This window comes from Mus musculus, chromosome 11, assembly GCF_000001635.26.
Source record: "Mus musculus strain C57BL/6J chromosome 11, GRCm38.p6 C57BL/6J".
Classification (NCBI taxonomy): domain Eukaryota; kingdom Metazoa; phylum Chordata; class Mammalia; order Rodentia; family Muridae; genus Mus; species Mus musculus.
Genome location: NC_000077.6, coordinates 65260202 through 65268919, shown reverse-complemented (window position 1 = coordinate 65268919; position 8718 = coordinate 65260202). Strand labels below are relative to the sequence as shown.

The 8718-nt window shown below is 42.2% G+C and overlaps 1 protein-coding gene across 5 annotated transcripts in view; it reads left to right on the top strand.

Annotated features, from left to right (window-relative positions):
- The window catches only part of Myocd (myocardin), a 96382-nt gene that overhangs the window by 1070 nt on the left and 86594 nt on the right, over positions 1-8718 (top strand). The gene's annotated exons all lie outside the window — the stretch shown is intronic.

Here is an 8718-nt window from a genome sequence, read left to right as displayed (position 1 = left end):
GGGCCATTCAATGATGGCAGGGCACCTTCTAAGAACGAACATTTTGGTGGATAGCTCTGGTGTGAGCCTTCCATGTAACAGGTGCTGGCTGATGCTGGTGCCACTCACTCTGTCAATTCCCTTGGTCCTTCTGAAGGAGCTACTCAACTGTTTGTCTTGAAATGAGTGGCTCAGAAATTGTGCACAGTGGGTGATGGGCCATAAGGAGCCTCTGTAACCACCTCAGTTGTTCCTGATCCTTAGGTGTGGATGGGACACTCTGGGGATTTCTTGAAGGATTGTTTAGTGAGGCAAGTTGAAAACTTAAGAGCTGAAGTGGCCAGGAGCCACAGTGCCTCTGGAGGCCTGGGGTGTGTCTCCTAACCACTAGCCACCGGGGTCAGCCATGCACGTTTGTCCTTTCCATGTTGAGGTGAGGTGGTTAGTTTGTTCATCAGAGACCTCACATGCTTGGTAATTTGCTCAAAACCACAAGGCAATACTGCCACCTTTCTGAGGGAGCAAGGATGTCATTTTTGTTTTTGCATAAAGCTGAGTTTATTTCAACTGCTCCCGTGCAGTTTAATGGGGTAGACGGAGGGACAGGGAGAGGCTGCTGGATCATTTCTAAAAGGATTTGGTGATGTTCTTGATAGTGGGCTTGCAAAACAGACTTATCAAGGAATTCCTCAGCTGAAATATGGTGGAGAGGGAAAACTGTTTGCACTATTTTAACCCCTAACTCAGTGGATTGTGCAGGCCTGAGGTCTCTACCTGGACCCTGCGAATCTTTATCCTGGAGCTTTGAAGAAGTCCAACCCCACTTTTTTTTTTTTTAAGACAGGGTTTCTCTGTGTAGCCCTGGCTGTCCTAGAACTCACTCTGTAGACCAGGCTGACCTCAAAATCCACCTGCCTCTGCTTTCCAAGTGCTGGGATTAAAGGCATGTGCCACCACTGCCTGGCACCAATCCCACGTTTTTCAGGCATTTTTGTCATAAGGAAGGTAGTTTGTCGAAGCATAATACAGAAGTAGGAAGCTTAATTTAAGCTTTGATTTAAAAGTTGAGGGGACTGGAATCGATGACAGACAAAGCCAGTTGCGCATCTTAGGTGTTGTGCTTGATAATCTTACACAAGAGAAAGAAAAACATTATTGTAAGATTGTAAATCAGTTGATGGCTACTGGTTATAGTTCCTGGACAGAGTGACCATGGTGGACATGTGGCCCTGAGGCCTGCCTGGCCTTGTATTAACTGCCTCTGCCTAGGGGACTTTGCTTCACTTTCTGTCTAAAAATGAATGAGGAAGGTCTCTTGTTCACCTTGATATCTCTCTCTCTCCCTCCCTCCCTCCCTCCCTCCCTCTCAGTCACCCCCATTTCTTTCTTGAGGGATTCCAGCTGCCAACTCTAAAACTTCGTATATAGCAGTGAATATTCACTTCAATAGTAGATCCTGGTAGTATGATTTTAAAATTAATGTTTCAAAACTAACTGAAAGTAAACTGTCTTACGATTATAGCAATGGGCTTGCTGTGATAGGACTCGTCCACCATCTCCAGACAGTCCCTCTCATTCTGAAACTGGCGTGGGCAGCAACCATGTTTTACCAACTCCCTACTTACAAGTAGACGTGTGATTGACTGACCTGCCATGAAAGTTTGGGACTCAGAATGTTTACATCTGTGAACATGTTTAGTGATGTTAATTAATCTTACCTAGCAGAAGCAGGGTGTCATGGCTGAATGTGCGGGTCTCGGTCAGACTAGCTGGGTTTTCAAGCCATCACCTCTTTGGTTTTGGCTATATGACCTTTAACCTAGGCCAGCATCATAGCTCTTCTGCATCTTACGTGCCTCATACGTGGAGAATGCTGGTGACTTCATGGTGCTTAGAAGAGATAAATCTGATAACACAAGTACCTGAGTTAGGACATTGACATGCTGGTGAGCCCTGGCCAAACAGTGCTCAGGACGAATAGCAGTGGGATCATCAATCGCCCGTGGCTTCCTTCTAGACCTTGGTTTCTTAGCTTGTAGATGTCCAGGTGAAATGATGTGGTTTCTTAGGCCACGCTGGTATTGTCCGTGGCTCCTGGGAGGTGTAAAGATCATGTGGGAACAAGTGAGCTGATGAGGCTGCGTGGCCTTGGTGGGCGAGTAGAGGGCAGCTTGCTTAGACGCAATACGGTTGTTATTTTTAAATCGACCACGTTTTACAGAATTCATTTTTCTCATTCGTAATCCAGTTCTTGTAATTGGTGTAACTTTCTGAAGTTTTTTTCTTCATATCATTCTCTGGGTCAAGGGCCCACACAGGAATACAAGCAGATAAAAAGAAAAATGGAGAGGTTCCTTTGTGGGTTTTGTTTCAAAAGAAACAATGCCTTTCCTTGTTTTGTTTTGTTTTGTTTTGTTTTGTTTTGTTTTGTTTTGTTTTGTTTCTCCCATTTCTCTCTGTTACCCATCTCAATCAGCCCAAACCAAGGCTAACTCTGGTACCTGGCATTGCCCAGCCTTGCCCTCCCCACAAGTGTAGAATTGTCAGATTTGGCAAACAGGAATACGGAACACCCTGTTCAGTTTTAATTTTGAACAAACAATGATAAAGCTTTCAGTATTTATCAATATTTAGGATGGAGTTTTCTCTGAAACGCACTTCGTTATGCCTATCGTATTTTCCTTGGCAATCACCTACAGTCCTGGGACTGTTTTTCCAACACTCTGCTGTCCTGTCCAATATCCCATGAGCCTCTTGAGATTTTGGGTCCCCCAAAATACAGAATACATATCTCAGCTAAGTCTCAGCGTGAAGTAGGGACGGCATGAGAAGGAACCCTGGTGCCCACGAGCAGACCCAGGATTCAGAGGGAAGGAGGACAGCAGGTTCATCTCGGCCTTCCTGGCAAAGAGGAGACTCTGATACTGCACAGCTATAGCTAAAAGAAGCTGGGGACAATCCAGGCAGGCAGTGGATGCCCAGGATCCAGGCCCCCACGTATGTGAGTAGTTTCTCCAATGGAAAGCCCAGGTCTTCCTTGAGGGATTTTAGACCCTTCCTGTCCCTCTTTTCTTCGTCCTGCAGATGATGTAGTAGATTTACTGAGTTCCTAATTAATCTAGACCCTTAACCAGACTGGATTGTCTCTCTTACAAGCTGAGGTCTTTAGATGGGGATGGGGACCCCTGATTTACCATCATAGACACTATGGGAAGAAATGTCCACTATATGATAAAAAATATCCCCGTGCTGCCTGAGCCACTAGCTAGTCTTAGAGCTTGGGACAAGAAATTTAACCTAAAATAAGGCCTTTCCTATGACATATAACCTATAGAGATGTCGATTTAATTTGGCTTTTTCAGATCTTGTTTTTGTCCTGTGCAAAACCGAAGGTTTTAACTGATTCATCTCTGAAGCTTTTTTCAGCCTGAAGACTTTACCTTTTCCCACAACTGAATGGCCTTAACTATTTTTGTGAAATTTTAAACAGTACAAGTGTTAAAATTTAAACACTAAAGCATTGTCATAAGAGACGCGTGGTGGCGCACGCCTTTAATCCCAGCACTCGGGAGGCAGAGGCAGGCGGATTTCTGAGTTCGAGGCCAGCCTGGTCTACAAAGTGAGTTCCAGGACAGCCAGGACTACACAGAGAAACCCTGTCTCAAAAACACCAAAAAAAAAAAAAAAAAAAAAAAAAAAAAAAGAGAGACTGTACTGAATTGGGCTTTAAATGATTAATTTTTAAAATAGGTATCTTAATTCATCTTTTAATTAATTAATTTCAAGACCAGGTCACTCTCTAGGCCAGGCTAGCTATAACCTACTACGTAGCCCAGGATGGGTAATACGCCTGCCTCAGCCTCCTGGTGCTGTGATTAGAGACATGTGCCTCCATGTCCAGTGATATTTTAAATCGTTTGTAAAAGGCAAAGACACTTTCAGGGTCAGACTTGGGTCACGTCCCCAAGTCTGATAGCAGTGGATTTATTCATACAGCATGGGCTTTCTCTCCCTATCTGAGTTAGATGCAAAAGCCCGGCCCTTCTTCCTTCCCTATTTTTATCTCCTATCCACTCCAAACCTTTGCACAGACTAAACATTTTACTTATGTACTGGTATATTATTATTCTATGTGTATAAGAAAAATTCTTATCTGCTTTTGGTTTACAGCCTTTTACTCTCTACCACCTAGGCCAGGGCGTGGCATAGAAAGGGAACCCACAAAACATGTGCTCAGAGCTGGATGTCCCTCAGGAATACAGTATGTGCGTAGGAGACTCGGGATTGGATCCTTGGGACTTCAGAAATAAATACGTGTCATATCCCCCAGCTAAGACTGTTCAAAAATCAATAAAAGGCCATCTTTTTTAGGTACGTGGGTATGGGTTGAAATTAACTTAAAGGAGGATGTAGAGAGAGGTGAGTAGACTCTTGAGAATTTCAGCCAGCTCTTCACACGCAAGCAATAGTTACGTCCCAAAGGAGGGCAGTGTGTAGAGAGTCATAATGCAAAAGGGATATCAAAGCGGACGAGACTAGGAGGGGCATGTTCTGAAGACAGAAAGTAGGGTCTACTCTGGAGTTTGGAGGTGGCTATGTGCATAATTGCTCTGGTCAGATTCACTAAGTGAGATCACTTCTGGGCAGATGGTAATGTGTGGCTGTTTACCACCCACCAAGGATTATGACTGAGTTGTGACCTCTGATTCTCTGAAACAAACAAAAAAGTGTTTGGGGGAGAGGGGAGACTGAAGATGGTGCCTGTGTGAGAGTACCTGTCTAGCATGCAGAGGGCTCCAAATTCAGTCCCCAGCACTAGGAGGGGTGGAAGGGAGTAGAAGTAGGTATTTTTTTGTTTTTAAAGCAAGAGCAAACGGCGTTCATTTTGTCTGCTACATTATATGACAGATAGAGAAAAAGACTATATCACATTGTATTGAGTTTGTTTCGGTGGTCTCTAATCCACAGTAGATTAATTTGAAGAAAACCTAAATACAGGGCAGAAGCCAAGTTCTATGTCCCAGGGTTAAAATATGACATGTTTAAGAGGAGTTTAACCTGAATGAGAGCAGATGCAATTTACCCACAACAAGCTCCCTGACAGGTGGTGAGCAGGCACCTGGCATCTCCGTCCAGGTGCGGATGGAGGACCAGCAGGTTCGTTCTGCAGGCATCTGCAGAATTATGACTCCCTCCGTCCTGGAGGCAGAGCCACGTGGGTGCTACTATATCTTCCCTGACAGTGTGACCTTGGGAAAGCTAGCTTTGCTCTCTGGGCCTCCATTTGCATGTTGGCAAAATGACTCATGGTCTTTGCAGCCGGCAGGGCTCTATGGGAGAAAGATCTCTGACAGTTCCTAAGAACTCATTTTACAGGGAGAAATCTTACTCCCCTCATGGCAATGGCTTGCTTGACACACTGGCATGTGAGTTCCACAGGACAGAAACCTGAAGTAGTTAAAAGATTCTGATGGACATAAATAGGATTAACAACAATAACAACAGGCATTAGCCAAATGGCTTTGCAACGTTATACTTTAAGCTCTTAGATTTTTCTGCTTTATTAAGCAGGTAATGGTTATCTTTTTTTTCCCAGAATTGCTAATAAATCAAGTTTTACTTAACCAGATGTGGATCACTATTCTTAGACAAAACAGAGAGTTCGCCAAATTTTGTTCAAACAAGACGTATCCTTTATCCCCAGAAATCTACAATAAATAAGGTTTGTTGCTGTCCTGGTTTTTTTCCCCAGAATGCCTCCAAATGCTTTCTGGAGTCTTTGAAGGGAGAACAATATCTTTCTTTTCTCCTGTAGATGAGGGAGGATAAATTCTTTCACTCTCCTCCTGGAGGACTCGGGTGCAGTAGTTTTTCTCTGAGCTACATTCAGCCATGTTACCTCCCTATGACAAGCTGTAGATTCAAAGTAAATGAAAACCTTGTAATATTGTAAAATATATTTTACTGGGTGATCTTCCGAGTAGGGATTAGTGATGCTTGGTGTGTGTTGCAAGGGTAAATGGACCCAGTGCTCTCAAATGCTGTGTCTTAACCAACACTCTCTGGTGCCCTGTTGGATGAACACACAGAGAAGGTTTCCAGCCTCTGCTACAGCTCCCTCCGGGGACCCTTGTCTATTGGCACAAAGGCATCCACTATTTCTTCAAGAACGGACGCCCTGGCCCATCTCCGTTACACAGATGATCTGACAGGATGAAAGTAGACTGAAAACTGTCCTGTTCGCTGTTTCTAGAAGCACACGCCCTTTAGGGAGCCAGTGAGCCTTGGCATCTACATGACTTTGGGCAAGGTTTTAGGTACAAGGAAGTGTTCCAGATGTTTCAGTGAAGCTCAGAAAAGCAAAAGCAAAAGCAAAAGCAAAACAAAACAAAACAAAAACAGTTAAACACAGAAAGTGTTGTTCGGCATGAACGGGGCAGCAACCTCCTTGAAAGGCCTTCCAGAGATTTGTCAAGGTTATGCTCTGAGCGTCAGTTTAAGCCTTTCTATTGTTTAGCGTGCTGTTGTAGATATTTCTGGCTATCCCACAGAAGGGTAATTCTGCTTTAAGACGCCGTACGTAATCCCAAAGGCAAGTGTGTGGCAATTTACTAATCACTTGTCTTGGCAAACTCAGTTTTGATTTTATGCATATATAACACTACTCTGAAAATCATGATACATAACTCTATGAAACCCTTTAGGGAAAAAAAAGGTTCTTTTTCTTACCTTGGTTGGCCTGGTAAGTCATTAGATAAGTGCCTGAGTGTGGGAAGAATGGACTTGAGTTTTGTCATCTACAATGGTAGCTGGCCTTTTTACACCTAGATCAACCCCCGCCTACTTCCACGGGTGATAAATGCTTGCCTGCAGGAGAACTGAACTCTCATGTGTTCTTTTCCAGTAGCAGCTGGTATCACTTAGACTTTTGTGTCTTTTCAGTAGAGGAAGAATAGGAAAGTGAAGAAGAGTTTATTTGGAAACCCTACATTGTCTACTATCTAGGAAGCACTTGCTACCAAACACAACTGAGAATTTATCAAAGAGGGATAGGAGTTTCTGGACCTATTATCTATGAACTTATCTCTGACCTCATCTGAGGCGTGGCAAAGCTTCTTGAGTCGGGAGTGATTCTCCCCAGTTATAGATGCAGAGGCTGAGACTCAGGGTGTCAAATGATCTGGAAACCAGCTAGGAATCTGTTTGTCCCACCGAATAGAGGTAATGTTATCTTCCCCTTCTGCTTCTCATCTATGTACACACACACACACACACACACACACACACACACACATTATATACAAATACACATATACAAATATACAAACATGAGCACATACATGTATAAACAAACAAATACATACACACACACACACACACACCTGAACCAGTAAACCTTCCAAATATAGTCTCAGTTACTATTATCCTCAGCAAATAGTTACTAATAAGGCTTCTTGTTTTAGTGTTAAGTTTTCATGGTACACTTTATCTCTGGATTTTCATACAACTTGATTAGTAAATATGATTTTGTTTCAAAAGCAATATCGAGAAAAATTTGAAAGCCAATAAAATAATTCAAAGAGACCTAGTCTAAGACATTACACATAGACATGTAAGAGCCATTTATTAATTAAGATTCAGAGTAAAATAGAAAAAAGTTATCAGGGTCACGTATGATCTTACACACCTGCACTCTATATATATCTATATATACATATATAGATATAGATACATACATACATACATACATAGATAAATAGATACATAGACAGATAGACAGACAGACAGATAGACAGATAGACAGATACATAAATACATAGATAGACAGACAGACAGACAGATAGTATAGATGTATCTGTGTGTTAATAGCTCTTCATAGTCATGAAAGTCTGTTGGGAAAATTGATATTCATGAACTTTAAAATAAATTCGAATAAATGAAGTCTGTAGGATATTAGAGAGGAGACAGCAGAGAGCAGCTTTATAATCTTGGCATGGGACAGCTTTCCCATGCTTGCCTCCTCAGCCAAAGAAGAAACAAAAATGGATGTACTAGCCGCTTAAAAATGAAAAACTTTACTTGAAAAAAAAATCACCCAAAGAAACTGAAGTCAAATAGTAACTTGAAAAAAAAATAGTTCTGGAAAACATTTTCAAGACAAACTTATTACAAATATTTCTATTAAAAATAAGATTTAAAGCAAACAACACAGAGAAAGAATTAAGGGAAAATGGTCAACACTTGAAAACACTTGAAAGACACCAACTTTATACCCACTCCCTGGCCCAGGGGCATGTGGCTTGGGACAGCTAAGGATGCAGTCCCATGCAAATCCACAAACATACCCAAGGGTTTTGGCCTTGTTTGGGTGGGTGGGGTTGTTTAGTTTTTTTAGTTTTTAGTTTTTTTTTTTTTTTTTGGTTTTTCGAGACAGGGTTTCTCTGTATCGCCCTGGCTGTCCTGGAGCTCTATTTTTGAGACAGTTTTCTGTTTAACCTAGATTGACCCATGTCTTGAAATCCTGCCTTAGTATCCTAAGTGTTGACACACCCATTTAGATATCTCATTGCATCATAGTTTATAAGCTAGATATGGAAATTCATACTTAGAATCCCAGCACTCAAGAAGATCAATACTTCAATCCTACCCTGGGCTATACAGGGAGACCCTGTCTCAAACAAACAAACAACAGGGTTTCTATTGTTCAGCCTTAGAAAAATGATATCTACATAAACAATC